Raw genomic sequence first — 13,014 nt, forward strand, 5'->3', positions numbered from 1 at the left:
TATTAGCACTACTAGGGTGGATTTCATGTAGTTTATCTTAATTACAAGCATTCTATTTTCTCATTTACTTAATTGATTGTCATAGATTTCCATAGAAATTTGCACTGCCCTAAGTGAAAACAATGTGTAAAAAAAAATTAAAAGAGCTGAAGCTGACCTATTCAAGCACCAATATGCCAGAAAAGGAGATCTGTATGACATGAAACATTGTACTGAATAATATCTGCTTACTTTTCTCTTGTTAAAAATAGGAATTTTTGAAACGGAAGGAGTCATCTGGGGAAAACAATGAATATGCCTTATTGATTCAACTGCACCTGTAATAGAGTTGTCTCAAGTATCTCCTCTGATGACATGCCTAATGCAGGAAAAGATCCATTTTTCTGCTAGGTCTGCATGTTAGCTGACTCTACATTATATCTCTGCCTCACCTGAAAGAGCTAAGGAGAGCAAGAGGCGATTTATTTGTCATGCAAGATTTATCCTTGAGCATTTATTCTGCAAAGGCAGTGTTACGTATCAAGCTGTGCAGAATTATGTGCAAGGGTTTTGTAATGCAGACAACTTTTATTTAGGGGAAGAAAATATCCCAAGATTGAGGTGTGCTGGGTAACACCTAACATATCTGCAGCTAAATCAAGACTATCAAGAATAATTTCAATCCTTATGTCCCTTTTGTTTTTAGGAATTCCTTTCTCTGGACTATTTACTAGCATATCCTCTTTCCTCAAACAGAAAGCAGACTTTGTGCTCTCAGGTACCTTAATATAGCAGGAAAAGCAAGGGGGAAGCAGAGAGCTCCCTACAGTATTGTTAGGGAAGTGCTAGCAGACCCAGAGTACAAAATTATTTAGCACAACATCCATCCTCTTTTGGCAATAAAGATAGCAGCCACGTAAGTGAGATAAGACACAACCTGTGCCTGGAATCATCCATCTTGATACACCAGCCATTGGGATCTAAGTGCATCATGCTCAGATCATGCATTGATTCTTGCTTGGCATAAGACATTTATAGGAACATATTAAAAGAAACGCAGTGCAAAAGTGTAGCAAGAGCCAAAAGGTATAAAACATTTTGAAACATTCTAAAATTTTTTATTATTTATTCAACTTCATTAAAATCCCCCTCAAAAAGAATTTTCTATTGCAAGAATTTTCACCAGTTATCCATTATCCATCAGATTTTATCCTCATACATATTCAAGGAGCAATGAAGTAAAACACTGGTCTCAGCTACCTGCTGTACTGCAGACTGCATTTGGACTGTGTGAGGCAAATCAGATTTGATTCAAGCCAGAAGCCCCATCAGTTTCAATGGGTTTATACCTGTTTACAAAGAGCTGAATTTCATTTTCTGTGTCCAACCCAGGTCTTAAACCTACTCACAGTGACATCAACTGAAATATCATCAAAGTTTCTGGGGAAGAACACTGTATTCCAGACAGTACTTCACTCACCAGAAACTTAAACTCTTATCAAACACAAGCAGGAATACAAAGCAAGCAGCAATCTCTCCAATTTCCCATTAAGCCTACTCCTTATGAAGACAAAATAGAACATGGGACCTTACTGGTTTGTAATCTGTGCCATGAAAGCAGGCATGTAACACTAACTCTTGACAGGAGAGGGATCTATGTTATCTATCACTTGGCTCTCTGCCAGTTCACAAACATGTTATATTCTGCTCATAAAAAGTCTGTTTGGCAGCACTAACAAATACATGGCACTGGTGAGAGCAAGAGCCCCAGAGGGCCATACCTACCTCTCGCAATCACTCCTTTTCCATTCCCTACACAGCTCTCATTTTCGCAGTCATTGCATTGGAGAAAAAATGGTGATATAATGATGCCTTTTCTAAACTTCATTCATCTGGAAGAATCCCAACAATCTAACGTATCCATTCAAACCAGACACAAAAATAAGAATACAGAGTTTATGATGAGATGGTCCCTACCTGAAGGGTTTACAGTCCTATGCTGTCCAATATCTGGCCAAGTGAATTCAGTGAGTTTAAGAGAACAATTATCCCTTGAATTAGATTCTTCAAGAACCTTTTCTTTGGTATTGCCTGGTCTAGTTTTAGATATATGGAAAACACAGGTCCATCATCTTTCATCTTGCCTCTGCCTGCAGAGATCATTGCACAGCCTGAAAGATCTTGCTATCACAAACTTTCTTTGTATGCTTTCTTTTCCTTATTCCTTTTACATTCCTTCCTCACATATCCTTGAATTCAAACATTTTTTCACATCTCATTTTCACTTCCATTTAATCAAGTATACCTTAATCTGTAATTTCAATGTTTTAATCTTTTTATCTGCTTCTGCTCAATATGTTGCCTCCACTTTTCCTCGTATCTTTCTAATAGTCAGACATCTGGCATGGAACCTATTGCAAGAGTATTTGCATGAAGGCACAGCAGTACTTTTCTCTGTCCGTTTTTGAGGTATCAACAACTGCATTACTGGACTAGTTTCACCAGACAGGACAGCTTGTCTTACCACATTTAAAACAGAAAACTAACTTTTCCTAGCATCTGGAAATACATGGCTAGAGTACAGACATGGTAGGTGTCAACATACCCATGCTATTTTTAAAAGTATCTAGTTAATGAATTTCCTTACATAGAATCCTTTCCCCTCACAAAGGCCACTAAAAGGTCCAGATCATTCAGGATAAAGTCAGTGAGGTGCGCTGAGGCTTGATATTATGGTTGCCATCACTTTGGAACCACTTATTATCTTCCAGTTTCATCAAGTTTTGGTTGCAGGATGGTTTATGAAATGAAGTACTGCTGCCTCTGGGGAGTGGTACCCTGTACTGATGAGGCTGACTTGATACTTCCCAAGCACCATTTTATTCTAACCAATTACAGCATATCTGTACTTTGAATTACAAACTCAGCTGATGCCAAGGTTGATGATAGGCTGCTTTAATTGGTCATTAAAAGCCAGTATTATTTACTGCCTTGTTGCTTGGATTCAGCATTTCTACACATGGGGATAAAAACTAATGAACTAGAATAAAGAATATATACAGCATGTAATTAAAATTACATTTTTTAATAGAGGAACATACATGCACACAATACAAGTGCTGGCATATACTTAGATGTACAGGTTATGGAAATACACATTTTAATTTGTATTATACTGCAATTTAGCTGTTACTTGAAACAGATGGGTGAGTCGTGCAACATTTTAAAACTGATTTAATTACTTGTAAAAGTATTGGCTTGTGTTAATTAGGTGCAATAAATTACACAACAGTTCACAGATTCCTTTAAAAGGGGGTTTGAACATGTAGTATCTATAGGAAAACAAACTGAGCCTTGCTAGCCAGTATTTGATGAAATAGTTATTGGCTATTTGTTTTTTCAATACAGAAACAAGATCAAAAAACCTCACCATTCAAACAAGACAAAAATGTGCCTAACATGACAGGTATTGCTGTATATTTGTACCTCAGAGATAGGTGAATGTCAGAAACATCATGTAGAAAATATATCCATCTACATGGTTAGAAGAATGATCAGACTAAGTAAATGTAAACTGATTACCCTTACCCTCCCCCCAAAATACACTAGTTAAGTGTGCAGCTGAGGTAGCTAGTGTGGGATTACTACTGTTGTCCTTGTTTACGGCAAAGTCATTTGCTAAACAAAGTCATGTGGAAGAAGGTCCACAGGTTAATCTGAACATGTATTAACCTATAAAATATCTAGATGTCTATTCACTTTCAGTTTAAGCTCTAGATGTTTCTTCTTGTCTTGAACTCCAGGGGTACCCTGTAACAAAAACCTTCATGACCAAGAAACACCAACTCTATGAAAATAAACTACAAACAAAAACAATGCATCCAATAAGTCTAAGTAGACAAGTAGAAAAACATCTCACCCAGTAAATACCACAGAGGAGTGTACCCCAATTAGATAACCAAACAAAATCTGTAGGGCAGGAACAGTTATTAAACTCCCTGGTTGCAATATTAGGAAAGCAGATACTGGCAAGGAAGGTCCTTTGTGACTGATGTGACTGGCAGGTCCTTCTCACCTCTAAGATCTGCCCTCATACATGGTTACTAAAGAGCACAAATGAAACATGTCCTGACCCCTTGAGTTCCTACATCCTGGAGACTCACATCAGCGCCAGGATTGGGTGCTTTCTATCATAACCAGGCAGAAACCTTGCAGGATCCTTGGTTACACTTTGGCACAAAGTTTCCACTTGGGAACAGCACATTTTACTTTGGAGAATAAATCATAGTGTCCCCAAACATTACTTTTTAGGATTTCTAGGCTGTAAGCAGAGTGAATCCTTAGCAGATCATTTGTGATAGATCATCTATTTCCTAGACATTTTAGATGGTGAAATGCTTTAAATTTTTTTATAATTTTGAAATTGCTGTGCTGGAAATGTCACCGAAACAAGCTTCCACTTTTATCTTCTGCTAAACCTAAGAGAAATACCTCTTCAGAGGAGTAGATTACATTTAATTTGAATGCTAGGACGGCCACATCAGTAAGTAAACTAAAAACCATATGGATCATCAGTCTTAATACTGCCACCTGCCCATATTTTCCCTTTCCAGCTCTGATCATCAATCATATTTCATTCTCTTTTCCATGCCCTCATTTCAAAAGGAGGAGGGGCATGGTTTATGCATCTCAATTTCAGTAAGGCTGCATTTTGTTTAAGGAAAAAAGAAATGTTTAATGCAATTCAAACATTTTTTAAGACAAATGGAAAAAACCTGAACCTATACAGCTGTACTTGCATGTGCAGAGAGGCTAGCAACATGTACATGAAATATTGAAGTGCAATTATAAACATTTTGTTGTTCTTTGACATGTGCTATGAGGATGGGTTTCAGCTCATGAGGAGAGATTAGAGCAAACAGGACTGTCCTTTCCCAGATTTTACTTCTACTAATTATGCTATTGTTTGAGAGCAAACAAACCTGATCTAGTCAAAGATTGCAGGTTGGACTAGATGACCTTTAAAGGTGCCTTCCAACCCAAACTATTCTATGATTCTATGTTCCTGATCCTTGCAGGGGGCATTGGACTAGATGACCTTTAAATGTCCCTTCTATGATTCTATGAAAGGAAGGAAGGAAAAACAGCATTACTGCCCATAGGAGAAGAAACTTTACAGAGGAGGCGGAACAAGTGAGCCTTACATATAAGGACTGGACACAAAAAAACTTGGAAGCTGCGGAAGTTTAAATAGAAGTGATACACTACAGGTAACAAAACTACTCATATCTTTGAAGCGTATGTCAGGTAGTAACGAAACTTTAGAAAAACACACGTGTTTTGAAATTTTGTGTAGACAACCTGTCTCCAATCCACAAGTTTATTTTCAGTTTTCTGTACTGCCAAGAAATGTATTTACTTTAAGCACCAATTCACAATAGGTGAGACAACATCATCTGTGGGATTTGCAGCTGCCTGGAATGCATCAGACAACTGGCAACAGATTTATCGCAAGTATGTATTCGTGAAACTGCACTTTGAATCATATCAGTATCCACATGATCATGAAAAGCAGCATTTTCAAGAGGAGTAGTACGTGGTCTTCTTTCCACAAGTCATTCTAACACATCTTCCAATCAATTCCGTTCAAACAGTGCATTTAAGCCAAAAATACGTATTTGATACCTCAAATTTAAATTGCAACATAATTTAGCTATAAGCAATGTTTTCCATTTCCTCAACACAATATGTCACCAATAGGCAAAATTACTAACATTTACTTCAACTTAAAAATTTATTTTTTGTGGAAAAAAAAAAATCTTTGTGCTAGTTTGAAAGAATATCTAAACCAGAAAGAAGTTGATAATATAAACTTAAGGGGTATACACCAAGAACTTACTTAGCATCATCTGCCTGACTGAAAATGGAATCTATATAGGTACAAATTTTGTATCTTGCAAAGGAAGTACATTTATATCCTTGTTCCTAAATTTGCGAATATCTGCACTAAGAGGACATTATATACAAATAATCTTTCTTTGTATTAATTTACTATAAATTCAGACAGTAATATTGTTCAGTTCTATGAGAACAGATAATCTTTGAAATCCTCTCCAGAAAGCAATAGTTTTACCTTTAATTATAAAAATTATTTTCACAGACATTTCTTTTGTGACTGAGACAAGGATTATGATCTCTGTTAGATAAGCAGTAGAAGCCTTAATTTCCACTGTTTGTTATATATTTATATTAGTTAGTGTTAGCATGAACTCGTATTTGTCTCTAACAGAAATTTTTAGAGTGTTCTCATTGAGAACAGCATGTAAGCAACTGAAATTGTATCAGTTTGAAGGCTTTTTTTCAAATGCCTTTAAAAGTAGTAACAAACTGTTTAAGTGCAGAGATTTATTTTGTCAAGCATTGGTAATGCTCCATTAGCTTAATTTGTGTTGACATATAAACAGAACCCAGGCCTAGTCAGAAAAATGCAAGATCACAGAAAAAAACCACAGTATGTACATACCAATGCACATCACAGAAGAGAAACACAGTATGTACACTGAAAGAAAGGACCAGTTAGGTATACCTCTGAAGTACCAGCTACAAAACAGGTTTGGATTTTTCCCCCACATTACACAACTGCACAGACATCAAAGCTGTGGTTTGGTTTTGTTCGCAATTATAGTGGTAGCTTTTAAAAACCACAAATGACTGCTGGAATAAATCAAACCTGGGGGAGTTCATATTACAGAACATTTAGAAATTGCTCAACAGTTACTGCGGCTGCATCTTGGTCTCCAGTGATGACTGTCAAGAACTAAATCAAGGAAAGCTGCAAGCAAGCTCTGAAATGGTTTCCTGGAAGGGGCAGTTCCCAAGCAACAGCAGTTATAACTTCTGAACAGTCTGCACGTTCATCGTACACTTCCACATGAACCACGGTGCATCTGTGGGGCTCGGAGATTTCCTCATTAGACAGTGAGTTGTCCATGGAAAGGACAAAGGGGAGAGAGAAGGAAGGAGGCTGAACAAGGGGCCTGAGACCTCTCACACCAAGTTAAGTGCTTTGATGCTGGGACCCACCCAAAGAAATAAATCCTCTTGTAAAAAAGAAAATTTCAGAACAGAGGGAAATGAAATTATTTTGTGAGCTGCAATGTTCACAACTGTTTCATATAAATATACATGTGTGTGTGTATAAATCGGGAATGAAAAATAAACACTTTGGAAAACTGAACAGTTACTGATGTGATTTTTTGAAAAATCATATGCCGCTAGTAAAATTAAATTGGTATGTGAAGTAGTGGAGTTTTAGTTGATTAAGAAATTGCTACCATGTACTTTCTAGGTAGGAAGCAAGGGTGACATATGAACAAAGAAGAACAAGACAAAAGCATGTATACACCTCCAGGATGGATTAAATACTTTATCAGGAACTCCGTCCTCATCCTGAATTTTTTATAGTCACGTAACTCAGTATAAAGCAAGCACTAAAACCACCAAGTGAAAATAACTGAATTTACAGGAGAGATGTGCTGGTGCAGGATGAGAGAACCAGAGCAGAGGTTCTTGCTTTCAGGTGCTTGTAATTTACATATACGCTACGATGTAACAAAATACACTGTGTCTACTGGCAATACTGCACTCACCATCCTGCTCCGCAGAATTTTCTCCTCTTCTCTTGGACTGTATGAGAGGTACAGACTAAGCACTGAGACTATATATATACAGGCAATGTTCTGGAGGTCCATACATGCTCGTCCTGCTTGCACTCCATGCACACACAGGCTTGCTCCCCTCTGTGCTCTGCAGTGACCAAATACTGACTTTAGTCTCTATTGGAAAAGATGCTTCCAGCCACAAGGACAACGTGTCACAGCAGAACTGCTTCTCATGTCACTGTCTGCCCTCTTAGTCCATGGCTTTTACACACCACTCTGTGATAATTTCCAGGCAGCTGCACTAACGAACACACTCTCTGAGGGCTGTGGCCTGTGTGCTGCCTTGGAACGGGTATCTGCAAAGTGAACTGCATTCCAAATGCAGTAGGGGCAGGGGAAGCATCACTTCCCAAATTCAGGTATGGCTTAAAAAAAAAAAAAAAAAAAAAAAAAAAAATTGTTTTCATGGACTATTTTTGCAAAAGTTCCTTTCTTCTTCCAGTGGCACCTAGGGGGGATGCACCAGAGCCAGCACAGGGACCAGCATAATTCCAGCTCCTGCAGCACAAGCCGAGTGTGGAAGAAGCATGGGGCTGACTGCAGTGCTTGGCAGCACTCAGCTCCCCAACCCGGGAAGACCTCTGTGTAGCTTTGTCCATATCCCAGGGGTTACAGCTGCTTCACATTTGCAAGGATCACAGCACAATCCTAAGCTGATTCTCTCTAAAGCTTCTACAAAACCATGCTGACTTTTAATAGCATTTGTAGCCTCTGTTTTAGGTGAGATTTTTCTGGTAAACACAAAATATAAATTAACATAGTATCTGGTTAATACAAGTTTAGTTCTAGGAGAACATGAATGATGATGACAGTTCAGTATAGAAAAAACACTATGACAGATAAACATATGGGGACATACAGAGTTACAAAATATTACAGTATAAATAATTTTTTCTATGCATTGCTTTGGCAGTAATTAGCATAAATAAATACATAAAAAGGTATATTTGATAAGTGGTAGCCCCACGGATACCTGGCATATGCAACAAAACAGGCCTTTTGCAATTATTAACCAGTCAAAATTTTATCTGAGGCTAAAAGACACTTTTTGCCTCAGCTGAATTTCAGAATACATTATCTGCATGTTGCAATATTTCAAAGTATATCCCTTGCTAAACCAAAACAGTACCAAACATTTTTGGGATGCCAATTTTACAGCAAGTAAAACACCGTCAATTTTCTATAACACCAAGAGTATACATCTAACATACCATAAATTGGAAAACAAATCTGTTTACACTCCTGGACTAAAACTGAATGTATAATTCATTTTGTTGTAATTTTTTGCATCTAACAGCTGTCTTCCATTTAAAGTGACATCGATTTGATTTGCCACAAGGTCACTGAAGTACTCTTCCAAAAGGTATTTTTAGGCCTTTGGTTTGTACCAGAAGAGGGAATAATATTAAATTTACTTCAGTGCTGTTACTCTTCACATAAACTCTTATGTTGTCTAAAACAATTTATAGGGCATATGCATATGTAACAGCCCTAGATGTCTTTGGATTTAATTACATATAGCCTTACTATAAGACATTATCTATTGACATGCTGAACAATGGAATATAATGATAAAAAAAGGAAGAAAGTAATACTTATTTGCTTAAGCACAGCCCTGCTTTGATTTCTGCAGACCAATCCAAGCTACGCTGCAGGAAAGACCTCGGAGATTCAGACTTTTTTGTCCTTATAAATCCAACAAGGAAGCACTGTTATACAATACATATAAATCCATTAACATAGAGTAGTTTTAAATATGTATAGTAATTTATACAACACTAAATTGTAGCTCATTCGCTCTCATCCAGAAGTACAGATTTATCTTTATGAAAACCCTTCTTGAGAAGAAAAAAAGGTATCAGGCAACACACAAGTACAGGAGTCTCCTCACCCTTTCAATCTTTTGTGAAGCATCAGGTTTACGGATGATTTGACTGTGCCCTATCTGACAGACAGATTTACAAGGTTAGCACTGAACCTAATCAGAAACAATCAGAAAACTCTTTCTCTCTGGTGTCATTTTCTGCTTGGATGGCTCTGCTGTGCTATTATAAATAGGAAAAGCTTGCAGCACAAGCAGGGTGAAAGACTTCAGGGAGATTTTAGTAATCACCTTCCATTCAAATCATACCTACTCTTTAATCACGATTGGATCCTTTTCCATTTTATAGCCCCAGGAGTAAACTGAGGAGCTCATAATCAAAACAGATAGGGAGTGAAATTTTAGTCCCACTGAAGCTATTGTAAAATATTATTAATTCACTGGGCCGAGATTTCAATAATGGTCTTTCCCTCTGGATTTTCTGTTCTATTTTAAGGTGTTTTTCTCCACCCTCTTATTTCTCATAATATAAACGCTCCAGTGAAGTTAAAGGTTTTTTTAATCAGAGGTATGCTAACAAAAAAAGATACAGAATTCTGAATTCAACAAGATTCTCAGCTGAGTTTCTGAGATGCTGGGAACAGTTCCAGGTTTAACAACCCCAATCACATATCTATTGCGCTTTTCCTCAGCATGAACACTTCACAAAAACCACAGCCACCAAAATCTTTCCATAGAGCTGAAAAAAATGGTTAGGAATTTTATTTAGTATCACAAATTGCACATCTTGCACTGTCAGAAAGATACAGGTTTCAGCTTATGCTAAAAACTCTGCAAACAGCAACCTAGAAAACCATCCAGTATATTTCTTGGTTTAAGTAAAATCCTTTCTCTCTACTGCAAAAAGAGACACAGAAAGTTTACCTTTAAGAAGGTACTTTTTGCATCAGGACAGCACACTGCTGTCTTCTTGCTTAGGCACATACAGGGCCAAAGGCATTGCTCGCTGTTCGCCATGAGCAGCCTCACCAAGGCCACAACACCCCGCTGTGCTCTCGGCCCACCAGACTGGGTAGGAAGGGAGCACTGGCAAAGGGGACTGACTGATCCATGGGGAAGCTTGGGACAAGAGGGAGCATTGTCATCCACACCTCTTTCTGGTTCTGAACAAGCTCGTGTTTGCTGACCTTTGATTTTATACTCCTTTCTTTAATTTAGCATTTTGTTCTTTCTTGGTCAATAATAGAGTACTAGCACAATAAAGATTTACCAGAACAAACCACCAAACTTTCAGCAACCTTAGTAATACAAGTAACAACGGGTTAAGGTTAACATAATAATGGCTTACTTGGGTCCCTCAACCTTCTTTGATATATTGGAGAGAATAGTAACCATTTGAGATATAAGGAGTTTTCCTGGTAACAGTCTCCAAAAACTTTCCTTGCCCTTTACATTATGAAACAGCACAGCTACAGAGGCTCTAACATCAAAGTGCCTCAGCATTGGGGTTTTTTGCCTTTCTTCACCACCCCCATCCCCCCCCACTGAACAAGTTCCAAGCTTTCAAAAACATGCAGGCAGAAACACAGGCCTCTCCCACAAAGAGGCTTTCCAATTTAGCACTGCACAGTCCATCTTCCAGAATACAGAAGTCTTCTTACTGGGAGATATAATCTTTTTGCCTATTTATGTGTTTTTATATATGACATGAGTTGCATGGAGTCCACATCCTCAAAACCATTGGACACACTCTGGTTCTTCTGGTTCATTATTTATAATTGCCTGTCGATGACAGCCACATACTCTACCTTTATGTGAAATGACAGTTTTGTAACCAAAATAACCTTAAATTCCTTTACATTTTGAGATGTCATACCTCAATTATTCTCAAAGGAAACAAAGCCAGATCTATAGGGTCTACAGATGCAGAGTGAACATGACAAAACTAGAAAAGCCTTTTGCTTTAAGTGAATCTAAAGAACCCTAGCACTCCTATGCATGAGCAATGTCTTTTCTTAATTAATCTGAATTATTACACGGATTAAAAAGAACTAAACAACCATTTAGTTTCTTTCCAAAATAATAAATAAAGTTCCATATTTGAAAGATAGCTGGTTTTCTTTAATTATTAAAATTTGTACCTATAGGGAAAAAATAAAAAAAGGAGAGGCATGTGTTTTCCATCTACTCCCATTCTATTTCTCATAGCTGTGCCTCTACATAAATGCATCCACTTGCATAAGTGATTTTCTACACCCTACTGAGACAACAAACAAGCATAGCCTTTCAAATTCACATTTGCAAATTAGATGGCAAAATATTCATGCTCTGAGAAAGGACAAGATTGCCTCCCTATTGGTTTATGCAGTGAAAATTAAAAATTTCTCCTTCTTACCAAACACTCTTCCGAGTCCCTGTAATTGCTCATTGATCCACCATTGACCATATTCTGAACATTACTAGAAGCAGACAAATTTACAACATCTCAGATTACAACGACTATGCAAGCATCTTGACGAGCATCAATCTAACAATCATAAAGCAGCTATAAACCCACATTTTGATGTGCACTGTAATGTTACTCTTAGTCATTGAGAGAAAATTAATAACTAAAATGTCACCATGTTCAACTAATACGCCTGAATATTTCATAAATTGGATCATTGTGTAATAAAACACAAGTAAACCAGAATTTTGGGGGAGTTTTTCTGGTTTGAGTAAATCCAACTGCTTCATCAGCTCATTAGCAGAGCACATGCCCAGGGAACTAGATGATGTAGGCTTCTGCTGCTTTTCCAACTTCTCATTTTAAAGTAATTAGCATTCTTAGAGCATGCACATGCATGAGTACATTGCAAGAGGGTGGAAAGGCTGCCCACTTGATGCAGTGGAAAAACCCACAGCAGTTGACTGAATAGTTATCTCACAATTGATCCAGAAAAAAAACAACCAAAACCAACTGCTATTTGTTATCAACAAGGTTGCATATTATTTTGTTGCTCTGAAGAAACACTGGGGGGTGGGAGCATCCTCTGCTCCATGCTAAACAAAAATCAGCATTTTCAATGCACTCAATTAGCAGTGTTTTAGGTCTGTGTCAGATTTCTCATCAGAACTAATTGATTTCAGGCACAGGCCAATATCACCATCCAACCTCATTATGCAGAGGTAGGTGGTGAAAAGGAAAACAAATCTCTGATTAAGAAAAGCATGAGGGGGAGGCACACCATTTACAAGCTGCACACAGCGTTCCCTCACAGGGAAATAATGGTGTTTAAAAACATTCTGAAGGGATGCCCCACAATCAAATTTTATAGGACTGCTCTGGAAGCCCCCAAATTGGAGATTTTAAAATAAACCAAGCTGGCTGAAAAGCCACACATTCCATCTTTATCTCATGAGAGAACATGGGGGAGAGAAAACTCAGTGATGTTTCCTGGCTTATTTCCCTGCTCCCCCTTCCACCTCCACACACAAAGCAGAAGCGTGCTC

Source organism: Athene noctua, chromosome 7, assembly GCF_965140245.1.
Source record: "Athene noctua chromosome 7, bAthNoc1.hap1.1, whole genome shotgun sequence".
NCBI lineage: Eukaryota > Metazoa > Chordata > Aves > Strigiformes > Strigidae > Athene > Athene noctua.